This window comes from Phocoena sinus, chromosome 3, assembly GCF_008692025.1.
Source record: "Phocoena sinus isolate mPhoSin1 chromosome 3, mPhoSin1.pri, whole genome shotgun sequence".
Classification (NCBI taxonomy): Eukaryota; Metazoa; Chordata; class Mammalia; order Artiodactyla; family Phocoenidae; genus Phocoena; species Phocoena sinus.
This window is the reverse complement of record NC_045765.1, coordinates 107,341,007-107,361,515: the sequence shown is the minus strand read 5'-3', so window position 1 is coordinate 107,361,515 and position 20,509 is coordinate 107,341,007. Positions and strand designations below refer to the sequence as shown.

At 40.0% G+C, this 20,509-nt stretch overlaps 1 non-coding gene across 1 annotated transcript; it reads left to right on the top strand.

Annotated features, from left to right (window-relative positions):
- Window positions 1-19,887: 19,887 nt before the first annotated feature.
- Window positions 19,888-19,994, top strand: LOC116752380. Its single transcript, XR_004349462.1, has one exon. It is a non-coding gene; the product is annotated as a U6 spliceosomal RNA (small nuclear RNA).
- The last annotated feature ends 515 nt before the right edge of the window (window positions 19,995-20,509 follow it).

Sequence of the window (20,509 nt, the reverse complement as noted above, 5' to 3'; positions counted from 1 at the left end):
TGTGCAGAGTACTGTGCTGGACTCTAGGGTTGAAGTGGGAAAAGGAAGAAGAGACACCATGTAATGACATAAGGTCCAGCCACTCTAGGAAGTGTACATTTCAATGGAACAAATAGACTCATGCATAGATAAAGCAAGAGGTGGTGGGAAGAGGAATGAGAAGGCTCTTACTTATGTCATAGTAATTAAAATTCCTAGCTTCAAATAGCCAAGTGATAGCATCACTGTTCTAACCTTTCCCAGGATTGGGCAGGAGAGCAGTACAGAGGGAGTGGGAGAGAATTAGAACTCCCAAGTAGAAATGAGCCTGGGCCTGACAGCAGGCGGCTGTACCTTCTGACCTTTTTCACATCATGGTATATTACGTAAAAAAAAACAAAAAAAAACGTAATTTCATTTTTACAACGGATCGTGGCAAAAGGACTTGTGTTGGAGGAGGATGAGGCACCAATGACCCAGGTCTTATCCAGCTGCTTCCAGGTCACCTCTGGAGCCAGACGTACCCATGGGAAGCCCTGCACATTCAAGACATGCTGCTTACATGGCTTTGCCCACTGGGGAGCCAGAATCTTCAGCATAACGTGAAGGAATGTTGTCCCTACAGAGCTAACTATGGTCTGTGGGATGTAGTGTGCTTAGCAAGGCAAACCGAGCTGGGATGGAACCCCAGCCTGAACACTCACTAGTTTACATGACCTTGGGCAAGTTAGCTCACGTCTCTAAATTTAGGAAAATGTCTAAATTTAGGAAAATAATATGTAGTGCCCTGTTGAGCCATGTTGGGGCCTGAAACAAAAGGAAGAATATACCGTCCTACATACACTTATCAAAATACCCTTCCATATTTTGAATCAAGTAGAAAAAGTTAGCAGAAGCTCTCCAGCGAAAAAACATGCCTTTTTATAAAGTTCTGTGTTGCCCAGTCCACTCACGCCATTACTAACTCTAATCAAGTGGCTGGTGGAAGATGTGCTGACCGGGAATGACTGTTCCTATTGCATAATAGTACAGGGTTGTGAGACACAACCTGAAATTTTTATTTAAAAAATTTTTTTTTGAATTTTTTAAAAATTAAATTTTTAAATTTCAAATTATGTTTTATTCTTCATGCAGTTTTTGTATTAGTTTTGATTTTTTAAAAAATATTACATGAAAATATTTTGTTAAGTACTGAGTTTTTTGATGCCCCCTTAATTTTTGCTTCTGTAGTGAGTACATCACCTGCCTCATCGTGGTCCTGAAAATAGGGACTTTGAAGGACTATTATAATTCGGAGTAAAGACTGTGAAATACCTTCACAAAATCAGTACTTAAAAAGAGTAGCCGTTGTGACTGTATTTCTACAAGACCTGCAGAGACTCTTGTAGCTATCACAGGACACATTGGCTGGGAATCCCTGAAGCAGCAGTGTGAGAACCTGCAGCTTAGTCAACAGCCTTGAGAAGATGGTCAGTGAGTTCTACGATCAGACCCCAGACCCTGCTCATCACGGAAGTGTTGATGATTCTTAACCAGAACCTGCAGGAGACGGGGTTTGGACCAGCTGGGATTTCTCTTAGGTTCTGGGGCATCTCTTGTGGATCCCAAGCTGCATGCACACCTGTCGCTTTACACCGTAATGATTACACTCAGAGAGCTCTCGGTCTTTGCACCCAAAATAGTCTTAAGTACTGAGTTTACCAGTAGACGTCTATAAAAAGCTCTGCTTCTCTCCTTCACATTCAGCAGAATGCAGACGGCCTGCTTGACTATGCTGTAGGCCTTCTGTCTCTCCAGCTAGGGAACTCTTCTCTCTGGCCCAATATTGGGTCTCAGTGGCAGACCTGGGGATTTTAAATCCCCCTTTGGCAGGAGGAACAACTCCCTGCTAGGAGTCTGCCCCGAAGCCTTCCCTGTTGGCAGCACTGGGCCTCTTCTTCCTCAGCAGGGGCAGCAACTCAACAGCTCTCCTGTCCAACCACTTCCCTTCGGATGGTGTGAAAGCTGCAGAAAACAAACTGTCGCAAAACATCACTTACCTCTGCCTCTGAGAATATATTTTGGGGGGATTTGATGGAAAGCATCGTAAAGGCACCAGTGTGCAGTTACATTCAACAAACACTGGAAAATTTGCACACTGACTGCCTCTAACTACCTCCACTTATTCTCTAACGTGGTGTCTAGCCGAACAGTTCCTGGGTAATTTTGCGATATGCTACTTCCAGCTTAAGAAGGCAAACAAATAGGTACTTTAACTTTTCATTCCCTGGGTTGTTTGCAGAGAGGGAAAAAAAAGAAAAAGTCAACCTATTCAATACTGAAAAAATTTCAGGCATCAAGAGAAAGCGCTTACCAAAGGAAGGCCTTGACGAAAAGTAATATCTAGACACAACACAGGCCTTCTCGCTTCTGGTGCATTTGCAGCCTAAATAGTAAAATATGCTCTTTCCCATTTCACCTTGTTTCCTCAGAGATCAGGCGCACAAACAGCCCATCACCAACAGTTATCACACTTTGTCTGCCCCGGATGCCGAGGGCTCTGTAAGCAGAGAATGAACAAATGTGAGATAAACGTTAGCTGCTGATTTCATTCTCACTCGGAACCGTCTCTCTCTCACTTCTGAGTCACTATGGAGCTCTCAGATTTGCCTCAATCGGACTCATTTTACACTCTGGCTTTTCTTCGATCTGCTTTTTTCTCTTGGTGTGCAGTAAAGATAAAGTGCACTACAAGACGGTGCTGTGTTCTGCATTTGCTTGTTTACGTTTTAATTCCAATTCCTTTATTATTTATTCTCTTTACGGAGGCAATCTATGTGCTATAAGCTGTTCCAATATACAAAGATGGAAAGAAAAAAGTGGAAAAAATCACTGATAATCTCATCATCAAAAAATAATCACAAAAGGGCTTCCCTGGTGGCGCAGTGGTTGAGAGTCCGCCTGCCGATGCAGGGGACACGGGTTCGTGCCCTGGTCCGGGAGGATCCCACATGCCGCGGAGCGGCTGGGCCCGTGAGCCATGGCCGCTGAGCCTGCGCGTCCGGAGCCTGTGCTCCGCAACGGGAGGGGCCACAACAGTGAAAGGCCCTCGTACTGCAAAAAAAAAAAAAAAAATCACAAGCAACATTTTGATGTACATTCTTCCAGATTTTTCCCTACCTTCCCTTCTTTATTTATTTATTCTCTATCTATTTTCTTCCCCTGCTTATTTGAAATGCTAATTATATTACATAGCAAATTCCCAACGATTTGTCAGTGTGTTTTCTAGACTCCGTCCCAGTCATTTTTTTGTACTGACTCAGAGTTCTGAGGGCTCTTCAGAGCCCTTGGGGTGTGGGCAGGAAGCAGATCTGTCTGCTGAGAGCTGGAGGTTCTGGGTGTCCCAGTCCCCTTTTACCAGATCGATTTTTTTTTTTCCCAGACATTTGGGCTTGTGTGTGAGGTTTTGTTAGAATAAATAATTACGTGGCAAAACCAAAATCAAATTCAGACTTCACATATTCTGCTCCATTTTCCCATCAGGGTAGACTTTGATACTATGCTTTAGTAGCAGTCATTTTGGTGTGAATGCATTGATGTGACGATTTTGAAGTGAGGATGTTTCTCTGTGGCCTAAAAAGCAATCATTCCGTGGATAACTCATCAGTGAGTACTGTGTGAAATAGACGTCCTCACCAAATTCCTGAGCCATCCCTGGGCACGGTTGTCCTTTTCTGATGTCCCCTGTTGGTGCCTCTCTCCATCCCAGGCAAAGAAGAGTTCTCACAAGGTCTCTATTCGTTCCTGGCTGCTCTCCCCTCCCATTCGTGGTGGTGTGAAAGTTGGACACACCTCATAGGACTAGAGGCCTCCACAGTGGCTAAACCTGACTTGCTACCCGGGGACTACCCACCTGATACACTAGTTTTCTTGCTGTAGTAACTGCCTCCATGCACAGATGGGACTACAGGGCCCCAGTTGCTCTTTGTCTGTTTTCATAGGCCAGGGACAGCTCACCAGCCCCGTTGTCATACCCTCCCCCATCACATTCCTGCACTGGCTAATGAAACCTCTCAATGTCTCACTTCTGCCCCAAGAGTAACCGTTTCCCAGGATTACTGAGAGTAGGAAAGAACCCACTTTTATCAACCAGGATGTGGCCTTGCCTCATGACCAAGAAGGAAAATAACAGACAAGTTTTACATTGGTATATATTATATATTTAAAGTGTGGGTTATCTGTCCTACCCATGACTACTTCGTCACGTAAGCAAAGTAAGCAAAAAGTTTGTACATTTTCTGAGAATTTATTTGTATATTAAATGGTCTACCTTTCAATACTTTCATTTCTCTATTTACTATGGCCTTATTCATGTACATTCAATTAATAAGTTATTGAACTGTTTACTAATGGCACTTATTTGAAGATCTAAAAGATATACCCCTCTTTTTGTAGACTTCCTCCTTATTCTAAATCTATCTAAATCAACATAACGTAGATACAAGAGAGTAGGTATGAGAAGGGGCGGAGAGGGACTCAGACCTAACACTAACATTTATACAATGCCTCAATGATATATGTGAATTATATGAAATTTATAAATGTGGTTAGAAGAATAGGATTAATATATTTGGGGAGGCTGGCTTACTTATAACAGGCTTTTGAAATATTTTATTGAATTGATATGACTATAAAATTAATGCATATGTAATTTTTAAAATCCCAACAGTGTAGCACTGAGTAAAGTAAAAGTTCTCCATTTTTGGTGTAAGGGTTAGAGATAGAATAAGGGTAAAACGTGTCTTTGGTACAAATTTCTTGGAAATAGAAGAAAAAAGTAGGATCACTTTTGTAGGATCATTTTGGTGTGATTATGCAAGAATATTTCAGATTGGAGGTCTACAACAAAACCACACAGTTTTCATTGCTGTAGCTTTGTAATATGATTCAATATGTACCAGGTCAAAGACCCACTAAATTACTCTTGCCCCCCATCCCCCCACCCTCAGGATTTTAGTGATGACTCTTACTTGTTTATTGTTCATTTAGAATCATTTGGCTAAGAATTGAATTAAACTTTGACTTTACAGAAATAGCATTTTTAGCAGCTAAGAGAAATGACAATAAAGTCCTAGTCTTTCAATGCAACTCTGTTATAGGCTATAGGCATTTTGCTTCTGTGAGCATCACCAGAAACTATCTTGACCTTTAATGCTTAACATTTGTCCTCATGATAAATTAGAATTTGTGAACACAGTTGGTGGTTCATTCTATTTTTACACTGTTTTTCCCCCGGGGAAGGTTTGAAAGGAGTGAGTGCGTTGTCCTGATCAATTAGCACTTTATTGGCACATAAGTCGACTGCAGCTCTCTTAACAGGAATCGTTGGTTATAAACTGTTGCTGGGGAAAAGAGGAGGAAGAAACTTCACATTACAAAGTGGGAAGTGGTCTCTTGAAGGCTAATTTTGTTTTTCCTGCAGGTTGCTCTTTGTAACTTAAGAAAATTTATTCAAATGTATCTATACACACAGTTTCTAGGTGGCAACACAAACGTTTCACCCATTCCCCTTCCTCTTCTCCTTTATCTTATATTCTTGTAGGTTGCGATGAGCAGAGACCCACTCAAAGTACTCAGGTTATGGGATTTTATTTTAAAGATATATGGGAAAATGAGAACTCTTTAAGCTCTTTCAGGTTACAAGGAACAGAGAACCTTGCCATGGGGGTTAAATATAAGGATGCCCACTGAAGTAAGAATAACAGGGGGGAAAGAAAAGTTTTATATCAGCATATATGACATATTTTGAAGTGTGCGTTAGCTGTCCTACCTATGAATATTTTGCTGCATAAGCAAAGCAAGCAAACAAAAGCATGAATTTTCTGAGAATTCATTTGTTTATTAAATGATCTGCCTCTCAAATACTTTGATTTCTCACTTGATTTTACCATGGTTTTATTCATTTTTACTCAACTAATAAATTGTTTGAATGTTTACTAATAGCAGCTACCCATTCAGGCCTCAAGGAGCTAGAACAGCTTCTAAAATGGCCTCAGAATAATGCTTCCTACCCTCATATGTCCTTCTAATGGGTCTCAAATTATCTCTGCTTTCACTTCTTCTGAGACAACTTCACCACTTCAGACCAGCGCTCTCTACTCTTTTTTATTTATTTATTTATTTTAATGGTACGTGGACCTCTCATTGTTATGGCCTCTCCTGTCGCGGAGCACAGGCTCCAGACGCGCAGGCCCAGCGGCCATGGCTCACAGGCCCAGCTGCTCTGTGGCATGTGGGATCTTACCAGACCGGGGCACAAACCCGTGTCCCCTGTATTGGCAGGTGGACTCTCAACCACTGTGCCACCAGGGAAGCCCAGTGCTCTCTACTCTTATCCTCTTTGCTTGTGAGCACCTTCTTACTCCTGGTACATGGCATCTCCCCATTGCCTCCTTTCTCTGTCTTCCTCAACCCACGCTACTCTACACTGCCAAGTCTCTCTGGATATCTGGCGTTCAGATTCACCCAGAGGGAGAATCTGATTAGTTCAGCCTGTCACCATCCTTACTAAAAAGCTTTTGTAGTAGCCTCTAAACGGACTGCTTTTGTATCAGGCATCAGTCCCTGGCCCAGTTAACTGTGACCAGGGCAGGGTCACCTGGCAGAAAGCATGAGTCTCCATGCCCAGGGAATCCCCCTGCAGCTGCTTTTCTCTGAAAGACATCATGCGTATGACAGGCCTTCAGAGTGGAAGGGCCTGATTAGTATGGGAAATTTTTAGATTTTTATTCATGCTCACTAAAGGGGTCAACACTTATACGGCCACAAATACAGGTCTTGACATTGGTCATTGAAATGATAGAGCGCCACGAATGCAGCTCAAAGTAGCACATGTTGGCAGCAAAGATTTCTTGGCCTTTACCACTCAAATACAGCAGTGAGTGATTCCAGCCAGAAAGGCATAGCTGGTGGGGAGTACATGGTATGTGATCTAGATTTCCCCAATCATACCAGCCTGGGAAAAGACATCAATACCAGTAGCAAAATAGCATTTGTCAGAGTCCATCGTTTTGTGCTCAGAAGGAAGTGTATTTTTCACCAATGGAGCTTGCATTTCCCAGAGGATTTCTCCCATGTGCTAGCAGAAATAAGCCTCTGGACTACTGTGGCGTATTTGAATTCTATCCCTCTTTTGTCGTGACTCCTTGTGATGAAGACCCTAACTGCAGCTGATGCCAAGAGTAGCAGCTGTGCCGCCTGCCAAAAACACCATTGCAGCTGCTTCTGCTGCTGCCACTGCCTTCCAAACAGAAACTGCTCCTGCCTGCAGAAAAAGACGTCACTACATCTACACCAAATGTAACTCTGCCCACTGTAAAGACATGACAAACAGCCACAGCTGCAGCAAACTCCACTTCCACTAATGTTGCTGCTTTCATTGCCAGCAATGTTGTCACCACCACCAGTGCCACTCTTGGTGTCTATGGGCCAGATGCCTTGCACTCTTAACGTCCCAGAGAGATGTAAGAAAAAATAGCTTTTTAACTTTTACTTGTTAAGTAAAAGTAACTTTTACTTTTACATTCAAATTTTATCCTCCATAAACTTGGCCATGAGTCCATAGGAGCTGGGCCAGGGCATAATCTAGGTGACACATTGTGTCCAGAATCATCCCTCCCTTCCAGTATCAGCTCACTGGCTCCTCTCCATCTGCTCATTACTTTGGGATGAGCTCTTTCCCACAAACTTCTTGGTGCCTCGTGTGTATTGGAGTATGATCGGCCTCAGGCAGCCCACAAGCTGCAGAGTAATTAGCCACTTCAGAGGAATTAGCTATACCTTGTTATGTGATTAAGTAATTTAGAGATCACCCAGACTAAAAGATAGAGTCTATAAGCATGTGTTTAAGGAGATTAGGGATATCTTAACATATGTGATTGATGTGAACAAGAATTCGAATTTCATCAGCTGTATTCTTCCCAGTCTAAAGAAAGAAAGAGAAGGTAGGTGGTCTCCCTGCATTACAGAAATGGGAAGACCAAGATGCAGAATTTTTGCATTTGTTCAACATCTTTCAAAGGAAGAAGACGCTGAATCTGACAAAGATATCCCAATCATTACGAATGCATAGTCTATTTTAGCATAAAAATATCTTCTTCTTCACCATAGCCTGAGTAAAATATCAATACTTCCTCAAGATTATTCAAGTATTTGCTCTACTTCTGTGTTCATCAAGACATTCTTGTGGACTATTAAATACATTCACTTTGAGCATTAATAAATTTGGGACTCTGCAGGGAAATCCATCCTCATGTTTAGTGTTGGACACAGTATTAGTTTTCCGTATAATATTGAGTAAGTGTACACTATACTTACTGACTATATCATACTTTACAGTTTTAGAAAGTTGCTCAAACTAAACTCTTTACTGCGAATTACAGGCACTCTTGATTCATAAACATCGTCATCTCCCTAAATTCATGTTCTTGTATATGATCCTTGTTTTAAATGGGAAATTAGAGAGGCATCACTTAGTTTCTTTAAAAATAATAATTTTTCTGAAACTATAGAGAATGTGTCTTTTGTGAAAAAAAGTATTTGTGCTGTCTTTTTATTTCCCCTAGGGCTATTAAACACTGTGTGCTAGTCCTTTATCATCAGTGTTTATACTGCATGATTTTGTTTATTTAGATGCTTGTATAGAGTGTAAAATTATGGGTTTGGTGGTTTGCAGCTAAAATTTGCTTCCCCACTTTCATTCTTGCTTTTACTTGAATTTTGAAGGATTTTTTTTTTTTTTTTTGGTATCTTTTGTTTTCCTCTGTAAAGCAGATAAAGAGTGTGTAAACTCCCCAAGGAACTCTCTGCAGATTGATAATTGGGGAGAATTCCTCTCCATTTGGGAGGTGCACAATTTTCAAGTCCAGTCATATCAAAGGAGCATAGCTTGGGTTAGGCTGGGAATTGGCCTTGTAATGTCTGTATGTTTTCCAGACCAGGGTAGTTCTGCTTGCCCTTCACCTCTCCCAGAAGAGATCCTATTCTCTTTTTAGTTTAGGAAGCAACTTAGGAAGGCTGATTGGCTCAAAGCTGTGGAGAATATGTTTTCAGTTCATTTATTCTTTACATGAGTCAAATATAAGCCTATTTTGAAAGAATAATCTAGAGCTGAGCTGTTCACCTCTACTCCTTTAAATGGGTATTTGTTATGCACCCTCTGACAGGGGAACACCAGCCTTTGTCAACTTCTTAGATTGTTCTCAGGCCATCCTGATTTTGTGACTTCTACACTTTTAAGTCTCATGGACTCTTCGGAGCTAAAGTCAATTTGGCTTTCAGAAGTCTACATGAAGTTACAGTTGTTGAACCTAACTCAATCATGCACAGCTATACAACATCAATTATATCAGTTTTTATTTTTGTCTTGTTTTGGAGGGCTAGGAAGGTCTGTTTTTTGTTTTTGTTTTTTGGTTGCAACTAACAGAAAATCAACTTGAACTAAGCCAGGCAACCAAAATAGGAAACGGGATTTATTAGTTCATCGAGACTAAAGACTGAAGAAACAGAAAGGATACAAATGCATCTGGGTCTTAAGTCAACAGGAAACCTCCATCTGGATTTTGCAAGGTCTCTCTCATTCTCATTCTCTCTCTCCCCCTTTCCCTCTCCATGACTCTTCCTGGCTCTTCTCAGGGAGTTGCCTTCATTCTATTTCATGGAAGTCTTCTCCATGGGGCAAGAAACCACTGATGGCTTTTCATTTCCCTGTGTGGTTTCTATATACCAGAGAGGGGTACTGAGTCTCTTCTAGGTGGTTAACATTGCTCAGGGAAGAGTTCAGAATGGCTTAGCTGGGAAGGTGCCCACCCCTGGACTAATCAAAGGACTGATCAACAGTACTGCTTTGTAAGAATTTGGTGGTTTCCATGGGAACCACGGGTTAGATGGGGAGGGAAGGAAGGAGGAGGAACAAGTCCCCCAGAAAGAAAGGGAGTAAGGGTGCATGGTATCCACAGAAAGGAAACAGTATATGCCCATTTGAGATATGTGGTATAGATGTATGGACACAAGGTTATTCCTTTTCCTTATTGGAGTAAACTGACATATGTTTATTTGTCACTGCCTCACATTCAGTCCCAAGATTAGATTTTCCCCCTTTGCAGTATGTGGGAAAAATAGGCTTATCTGTATGTACTTAACAATAATTAAGATCTTTTTTGTATTGTGAGATAAGTTATCCGATTAAATTCAACTTTTTACTTCATGAATTTGTCAGCTGATTGGTTGATCCTGCATCCACAAAGGAGTTTGAAGTGGGTTAAAGGAAACGCATTCAGACTCCTTCCATTGTGTGTGATATGCCGAAAGTAAAACAAATTTTCCACATAGCCAGTGCTGAAAATAAACTATGATTTCAATCGCAGAATCAAAGCATCATCCAGAAAACCACCCTTTAGAAGTCTCATAAAACTGCCATTTGAGTTACTTTTTATTTTCTTCTGACTTTAAAGGTTATGTAAGCATTGTGCAGCCCATGGCTCATCCAAATATTGGACAAAGGAAAACTTCAGAAATCTCCCAGGAATTTCCTCTGGTTGTAAATTAATAGAAAGGATGGAATTTTTGACAGTCAATGGATAAATTTAACAAATGATTACTCATTAAAAACACATACAAAAAGAAACCAAAGCCACCCTGGCTTTGAGCATTGGCCTCACTAGCAAGATATTTTTCCCATTTTCTTCCCCTTTTGCTCTTATTTAGATGGCTTTGGAGCAAAATGCACTGTTGGAGATTGAACAAACCAGTTATCTCTGCATACACTGCTTGCTTCCCTTTTCCCAAAATCCATCTTTGAATGCATGCTTGCAGAAAGGGTCTGTCTTGATAGGCAGAGGGACATTTTCCACCAGAGGGCAATTTGGCAATACTTCAGCCACACAATCTACAGACACTTAATGAAAGAAAGCCTACTCGGTCCCAGCGACAGTACTAGGTGCTGGGTTACAGCACTGAACAATCAGGATAAGGACCAATCTTCATAAAGTGCATAATATTCTCCAGTTTCTCTTCTTCCTCCTGCCATCAAAGTTCTGTCCTTGAATTTCTCTTTTTACTTGATCTCCTTTGATCATCACACGTAATGTTCCAGTTGTATAACTTCTGAATCTATAGCTTTGTGTATTAAATAGAGTCCCATAGATCTAATGGCACGTATAACTTGTCTGTGTTTCTTTTTACCACCTCACATTGAATATGTCCTGAAAAATGAATCATCGCCATCTGCCTTCAGTGTCCTCCTTCCTCCACTTCTGATCATTTCAGTCCCATTATTCCCACCCCATCACTCAGACTTAAAATCCCAAACGTCATTGCAGTGGGTTTAACAGGTCTTTTGCTCCCAATATTTCCTCTTTCTTTGATCCAGATTAAATTTTGATGTCAGAGGAAAATTCATGACTAAAAACCAATCATTAACTCTGATCACATATAGGAAAGAACTTAGTAAATTACAAAAGTGTACCGTGTTGGTTCTTTTCCATGTTCGTTATCATGTTACTACTCAGCTGAGGAGTTTTCAACAACTACCTACACTTCTCAAATTCTAAACTCTTGGACTGGACATTTGAGGCCCTATAAGATCTACCCCTTGTCTATTTTTCATACTTATTTGCCTTCGATTTTTCTGTGCATTGGGCAACTGGAATTGTTCACTGTTCCTTCACAGCCACATTGAAGAGCCTCGTCACGCATGCTTTTCCTTTGTCCTGGAACACACGTCTCCCAGTCTGTCCCTTCATGTCTCTCTCCTTGTGACCAACAATTGAACTCTGCCAGGAGGAGAGGCCCTAACATGGGAGTAACGGAATTCCACAGGGCATAGGATAACTGTGGCTTCATGGACCAGTTAATATAAACCTTTGTTTGAAAATGCCAGGCACGAAAAGCTACGAAGAAGTATTGTAATTCAGGGAGGGAAAACGGGCAAAAATTTTATGGGGCTTGAGGAGTAGGACGCCAGTCAGCATATTGCTACTTTCAGAAGTGGGAATAGAGGGACTGATCTTGGAGTCTGGGTGTTTGGACAGTCTGGAGTTTTGATATCAAGAGCTGTGGGGAAGATGAGTTAGGGGATACAGTCATTTGCGAGGAGATATAGGGGTGGGGAGGAACAGCTGCAGGGACCCAGGACATGTGAGAGCTGCCGTGGAAAATTCTCAAGCCTCAGGTCCTTCCGGGTCTCTCCCAGTAGACTCATATCTACTCCACTGTGGATTTGCCCTAGATCTGAGAGCTAATACGGCCTCCTCTGAATCACATAAACTGGCTACAGAATTTTCAGTAAAGAGAAAGATGAATAAATTAAACTCTACCCTTCTTTGTGTGTGTGGTTCATTTAACTTGCACAAAGGACAACTGAAATCTGGAAACTTCCCAAGGACTTATTGTTTGTGCTTGTCAGCACACCTGAGTAAAATCAAACTCCTAAGAATTATCTAATCTAACTTTACAGGTGGCTACAGGGAGGAATAAATATCTAAATGCTTAGGGGCAAGTCAAGTGTAAAATATGCTTTGTGAAAATGCCTGATGAATTATGACATGATATGCTTCATTATAATAATGAATGATCTGAGAGTAAAGGACCCTCGGGCTTTTGAAGCTCATTGGTGTCAATTTGGGGAACAAGGGTAAAAGATTTAATCTTCAAGCTTTGCTGTTACGCTTTATATTGGGGTCTTTTTAGAAATGTTTATAATTGTTATTCAATAAAAACAACAAAAAATAGATCTGCTATAGAATTTTTATATGAAAAATTATCAAGCTATAAATTTATCTTGTGATATTTAGTCTATGTCAACTCAATTTTGGAAAATAAATATAGAAAAGTTAGAAGTTTATTTCTTGATTATTCATATCAACTTTCCATTTGTAGTTGTGACAGATTTCTCAAATTTGGTATTTCTTACACTGAACTCCTGCTCTCCCTCCACCAGCCTGATCTACCTGAATACATACATGTCCAGCTCAGTAAATGGCGACTCCATCCTTCCAGTTGTTCAGGCCATGATCTTGGAGTCACCCCGACTTCTCTCTTTTTTATATCCCAACATTCAAGTGATCAGCATATTCCATTGATTCTATCTTCACAATAGATCCAGGATCCAATCAATCACTCCTCATGTCCTTCATCACCACCTTCCTGGTCTAAGCAACCATCATCTACTGTTTATTGCCGTAGCCTTATCCTTCTTTCGGCTTTCCTGCTTCACTCTTCTTCCATGTAGTCTACTCTCAAAAGGGCAGCCAGAGTGATCCTCTAAAATCTCATATTCTTCTGCTTAAAACTTTTCAATATTCTCCCATTTCTCCCAAAGTAAAGATCCTTCAAAGTCTCTCAGAGCCTCCAAGGCCCTGCGAAACCTACCCCCTTATCTCATATCCTGTTTACCTCTCTGACCTCACCTCCTGGGACTCTCTCCCCTGCTGAGCTTCAGCCACATTATCTTCCCCGCCCTTCTTCCATTCTCAAGGTGCTAGTGGTAGCCTCTGGGACTCTTCCCTCCAACGTGAGTTTTCTGTTCCTGACCCCATAGGAGATGCATCCCCTGCATAAGAACTCCAGCCTTGAAGCTAGCAGTGGACAGTCAGCAGGAGAAAATGGTTCCTACCATACTCCTTTAAATTTCTTCTATTGAAGTCACCTTTACTCTAAGTATGAAGAACAGCTAAATCATATGTGATGGAAAGAAAAGAAAGGGAAGGTGAGGAGACCTAATGGAACTATAAATTTATGAGAAGGGAGCCTTAAGCCACAGCTGAGATTAATTCCCAAAGTACTTCATATTATTTTATATTCTTACCTTTCATTAAAACCAGAAGTTTCATATGGACATTTCTGTACCATTTAGAAGAGAGACATGAATATATAAACGTGTAGGCTGTGGTTCCTAGGCACCTGACTGAAGCTGCCAGAGTGGGTTCTCTTCCAGATTCTGAGAAACACTGGTCAGCTTTGGAAGATAGAAATATTTCATCATTGATACCTCTAGCCTAGGCAAACAACTGAATTAAGATTATGAATTTTAAGGTCCTAGACACTGACCGAAGAACAAAGGAAATCAAAAAGCAAAAAAAATGCATGTTCTATGAGGTCCAGATTAAGAAACATTGATGAAATTGACAAAGCAAGCCTTGCTATTTTAGTATGTATTACACATTTTCTTAATAAAATAAGACTGTCCACATGATTCATCTCAGGTTTCCAGCACTGACTGCAAATATGTTCATCCTTTGGGAAAACAGGAAAGGACATCTAATGATGCAGAAATAGTCATAGAGCAGCCAGGAAAGAAAGAGACCAGAAGGAGAAGTGTGGACTGGATGGCAAAAGCTACACCCAAAGAGCTTGAAGATAGCAATCAAACATCTCTTCAAACTATGCTTGATGATTTCAAGGGGTGGGGGGAAAAAAGGAGTAACAGACATTGAGCCTCACTCGTTTTTCCGATGTACTGTGATTTTTGCTTGACTCATCAGTAAAAGTATGCATTACCTTTTATGGTCTTTTATGGTCAATTCCTAGACTATTTTAAACTGATCAAATTTTGTCCAGAAACTGGCATTCTTTTCCTACAATTTCCATATTTTCCAAACTCCTGGAGTTTCCTGAAATTCCTACCAAGAATTCTAGATATCATAGTATTAATTTTACTTCTTGTTAAAAATATTTTGCTCCCACCATCCATCCCAAATCCCCTTCACATTCCTTTTTTTACTTGTTTGTTTTATTGAGGTTTTGGTTTTAATAGACAAGATTTTAGGATATTGAAAGGTAAAGATATTTACCTTCCTTGATTCCTGAATAGAAACACTTTTATCTATTTTTTGATTCTTCTATTGTTTCGTCCTGTATCTCTAGATTATAAATTTACCTGCTAGCTTTTGATTTGTTCATTATAGTCATAATCTGCTATTAGCTTCCTGCTATGATGCATTATGATTAACACATTTACATAATTATATTGCCAAATTTTATTTTTCTTTTAGTTTGCCTTTGTTGTTTATTTTTGTTTCTATCAACTACCAACAGTATTCTTGACTCTGCTTCACTACTGTTCTTCCCCACTTTCAACCATCTGTACTTATTATACGTGTATATTGTCAAATTTAATAACATTTCATTTTGTTCTGTGTCAAGAAGTACTTCTATTTTTTTAATATATGGTTTGTTACTGTTTGGCTAACACCTGTTGAGGACTTTCTATGTGTTAAGCACTGTTACAAGTGCTTTGTGTAAATTAACTCAAGCCTCACGTGACTATAAAATAGATAACTTATTATTTCTATCTTACAGAAAGGAAATTGGGTAGTATAGAAATCAAGAAAGTTTCTTGATTCATATAGCCAGTAAGAAATTTAGAGATGGTGCTCGTAACAGCTGTGTAATACTATCTCTTTAGGTTGTCTGTTCAAGTTGAAAGTCATTAACCGCTATTTACATTCTAGTAAGAAATCAAATGGAATCCATGGCAATGCCAAGTAGTGTGCTAGGATTGTACTTAGTTTCTTCTCTGGTCTGTTTTCTTAGAGTTCCTAAGTGCTTTTTTTTTTTCTTACTTTACCTTCCTTTTCTGTCTCTTAAACTGTTTTAGGATCTCGAGAGTAGTATTAAATCTTTTTTTCCTTTGATACCTTTTCCCAAGCCTTCCATTATTCTGCTCCAAGTTGTTCTGATTTCTCTCTAGGATGGATCATCACAGCCCTCTCACAGATGACTGGATCATCTGTTTGCTAGAGATCACATTTTCCTCTTTCTTGGTTTACTGTCTCATTGTGCTATAGCATATTCTCAAGTAATATCCTAAGAAATAGGATAGTATCTTTCAGGGGATGTACATTTTTGAAGGTTTTTAAAATGTGTCCTTCTTTGGACAGTTGATTTGACTGCTTTTAGGATTCTAAGTTGAAAATAATTTCCATTCAAAGCTTTGAAGGCTCCATTACCTTCTAGCATTCAAAATGGTTGACTGGATAACCAATGCCAAGCATAAACGTATTATTTTTGTTGATATGCTGTTTCTTCTCCTTGAAAACTACTAGGATAGTCTTTCGCCATGGTGTTCTGAAAATCTATGACAATATGACAATTAATCTGGGCTCTAATACGTGAGGCACTCTGGATTCACTGGACTTATTTAGTCGGAAGACTTTTGTCTTCTACTCTAGGAAATCTCTGTTTTTGTTTCCTCCCTTCTATCTTTTCTGTTCTCTTTCTAAAATTCCTATGAACAGGCTGTTGAGCTTTTGAATAATTATATATGTGAATATATATCTTAAAGCTTTTTTCTCATATTTTCTTTTTAGCCTTTTGATTTTTATTCTAGAAAGTTCACTCAATACTCTCTTTTAACCCTTCCATTTTTTTGCTTTTCTATTTTTTAGTTTCAGACAACATATTTTTAAGTATCTAGGGATGTCTTTGGTGTCTGATTTTTCTTTTTCATTGCATCCTGTTTTGTTTTATGGATGCAGGATCTTCTCTGATTTCTCTATACTAATTAGAAATGTTTTGGGGTTTTTTTCTGAATTAACTCTATCTCCTCTAGGATCATGTTTTCCTGTTTGTTAATTTTGACCTTTCTCTTTTTTTGTTGCAGGGTTTTCTCGTGTTCAGTGTCCCTTGTTTTTCATTTATAGTTAAGCACGAGGCCACGGAAGAGTCAGTCTCTCTGGGGTGAGTGGGGCTAGTCAACTGGCCAGTTCTCACACCAGAGGACTCTAAAATGACGGAACAGAGGCATTTGCTCCAGTGCCCTTCCTGGCTGTCCTGGTTCTCCTTAGATTGTTCATTCAATACGATGAGAAAAGATCTTCCTCCTTTTTTCACTGGTGGGTTGGTTTGTTTAAGGAGTGTGTGCCTAGCTTCCAGGAGTGCTGTGTGCAGGGGAAGGGAAGGCTGCAGCAGGGTAGTCTATATTCTGTACTTCAATTCACTCCCTATTCAGTGCCCCCTGCTTCACCCCTACTCTCCACTGTCCCTGTGATTCTACGAGCCACATTCTCTAGTGCTGTGAGAGCTGATGAGTTTCCATCTGACCTGCAGCTCTCCCTCCCCTTTCAGGCTTCAGCCTCCTCTCTTCCACATCAACAAATCCCAATCATCCTTGCCCTTCCAGGAAAGTATTGAAATGTCTGTTCCCATGATGATGGCTCCCTTCCCATTCTCTTCAATGTTGAGAGTTCATACTTTCACTATTAATGTTCAGACCCTGCAGTCTTCACTAACAGAATGTGCTAAATGTTGTGGTTTGGCTATTAAGACATTTTATGTCGGCCCTTTTTTCTCAAAATATACCTCTCTTCAGCCTTGCAGGCTGAAGATATTCCTTTCTGGTTCTTCCACCACAGTGTAATGAAACCGGAAGTTCTGGAGTGAGCCTTAGTTTTGGGTGTTTTTAGGAAGCTCTGAGTGACCAGAACATGCAGCTGGGGCTGGAAGGACTGCTCTTGCTGGCAGCACAGAGGAGGCAAGCTGTAGTCCATCTCAGTGCTGATAGGTGTCTCTGCGTGACCTATTTCAAATTTTCTGCTTTGGAAGACATTTTTGAAAGACGTACTTGATAATATATTAAGTCATTAACTAAAGTTGAGAGAGTGCCATATCAAGCTACTGAAGTGTTATCATCAAGTTCTGCTACTTGTCACGTGCAAGTAACTGTGTATGTAATAGTTATAGGATCAGGACGTTGCCGACTCCTACTTCTCCGTGGTGCAATGGGACAGAAAAGCCTCCTGTGATGCACGTCCACTAGGATGAAGGTCTCTGTGGGCGCTCATGCAATAAAGTCATGTTATGTCACTTTTAAACTTCCCATAAGGAAAAGTATGTATTTCTAAGGTAAGCATCTATCCCAGTTCAATTAATCCTGCCAGTAAATTACCAGTATGATAAGTGCCCTCCAGATACCATTAGAACTGTTCATTTTTAATGTGCAAGTTTATAAAACTTCTTGAAGCATGATTATGTCCCCTTGGCCAAAAAGCTCTGAGTTCCCTGCCCATGCCCCACTTTTACATTAAAGCTGCCACTCCTTGGAAGATACGTTTTCCCAATATGAAAGAATTTTGAAATTCTAGTGTGTATCACCTGATGAGTTTATTAAAAATACAAAATTCTGGGCCTTGAGCTCAGAAAAACTGATTCAGTAGATGTGGCCCAGGAATCTGCATTGAATAAATTGTGCAGGTTATTCAAATGCAGGAGGTATTGAACCTTCCTTTGAGAATAACACTCTGAGGCATAGAGGAGAAAGAGGCAGATTAATTAACAAGCCAGTGTCTTTTGATAAATACTTTAAGAGGAAACAGAGCAGAGAAAATCAGTATGTAAAGGTCTCTAAAGGACCTGAGTCCCACTAGAGCTAAATAGATGGTAATTCTTCACATTATACATGTAAATGAACGAAAAAGATACGGAAATCATTATCAGGTTAATTTCATTTTTTAAAGAAAAACTCATTTACTTATGTAAAGAACTTTTAGTCATCAAAATGCCAAACTTTGAAATGACAGTATTTTCATTCGCTTTGTGAAACCCTGATTCTACAGAATCATGCTTCTTCTGCATGCAGGATTGACGTGTGTCTCCCAAACACAGAAGACACACAACCTCAACCTGCCCCCTTTTAAAATAAATAGCAGTTTTCATACTTGTCTCTTCCTAAGAATATCTCTTAGTCTCTGAACCTCTATGTGTTTGCTCGTTGTGTCAGGGCAAACCTCAGACTCAAAGACAAAAGTGAACAGGTGAACATGTTGGAACTGGAGGCCTTTCTTTGCTGTCAACTATTTCACTCGGAGGAAAGATCACCAAAGGGGGCTAAATGGTTGAAGACAAGTATTCAGATGAAGTCAGTATTACATTCAGGCCGCTCTATTCTTTTTTTAAAGAACCTGAGCTATTTTTCACTACGTTATCATAAATGTAGGCAGGTAGAAACCTGCAGACTCAAACTGTGAGGGAAGTAAAAGTGACAGAAGTATTTGTTAGATACTTAAGTAGCTTGGCCCATCTTCCTCTAGTGTATATCCACCAGACAAGCAGTTATGATTGCTTTACAGATATCAAATTCTGCAGGAAACGGACTCATTCCGATTGAAAAGCCTAGCATGATGGGGCCCAAAATAACCATGGCCAGATGCCAAGTGAAATTTCCCCTAAACATGACTGTCTTGCCCATTTCCACAATCCCAGACAAGGGTTGCTTCGAATCGATTCACCACCCACCCCATCCCTCTACTGGTTAGAGCAAAAGTCCTTGACTTACCTTCCCAGTCCCCTAAATTGTCCCTTCTAGCCTACATTTCTCATCTGGCTGTAAGTTTGTGGCCAGTATTTAGTGGCTGACCTGTGGACGGACTTAGCAAAGCTCAGATCTGCTCATCTTGCAGTTTTAAAGATATTTTGATTCCCAGAATGATTAGCTTCTTTTCATACATAGAAATGTCCTCAATTACTAGGCTTGTCACACAAGAGGGAGGAGAAAAGAGAGGAGGTAAAGGGAAAATAAAGGGGTCCCTGGAAGATGTCTGCTGTGAGCCAGCACTGGTTCTGCCTATGAACCCTTCACCCTCCTCCTTCAATAGGGTTTGGAAATTGGTACAAGTCTTTCCATTCTATTATTTACCTTGTGATTCAGATTATTTTTTTTTAAAAAGGATCAGTTTACCTATAACATATTGTGACCAAAAATAAAACTAAAATCAAGAGAAGTTTGCTAGTTGACTTATATTTTATAGGGTGATGAGAATATACTATGCCTTATGCCAAGTGAGTATCAGTGTATCAACCATCTTCATTAATTAAAACTGCATGTACTGATGGCCCATTCTGTGCCAGGCACTGAGTTGAAATAAAGGTCCCACTGTGCTCACTTTGGCAGCACATATACTAAAATTGGAAGGAAACAAAGACGATTAGCATGGCCATTGTGCAAGAATGGCATACAAATTTGTGAAGCATTCCATATTAAAAAAAAAAAAAGCGGTCCCACTGATCATTACATATATATCACCCAAACTTAAAAAAAAAAAAAATACAGTTAATGTTAATTTCTACATGCCACTTGAGTTTATTTATTTTAATTTTTAAAAAAGTTTTTCGGATTAAAGACCTAAATGTAAGGCCAGAAACTATCAAACTCTTAGAGGAAAGCATAGGAAGAACACTCTATGACATAAATCACAGCAAGATCCTTTCTGACCCACCTCCTAGAGTAATGGAAATAAAAACAAAAATAAACAAATGGGACCTAATGAAACTTCAAAGCTTTTGCACAGCAAAGGAAACCATAATCAAGACCAAAAGACAACCCTCAGAATGGGAGAAAACATTTGCAAATGAAGCAACTGACAAAGGATTAATCTCCAAAATTTACAAGCAGCTCATGCAGCTCAATAACAAAAAAACAAACAACCCCATCCAAAAATGGGCAGAAGACCTAAATAGACATTTCTCCAAAGAAGATATACAGAATGCCAACAAACAC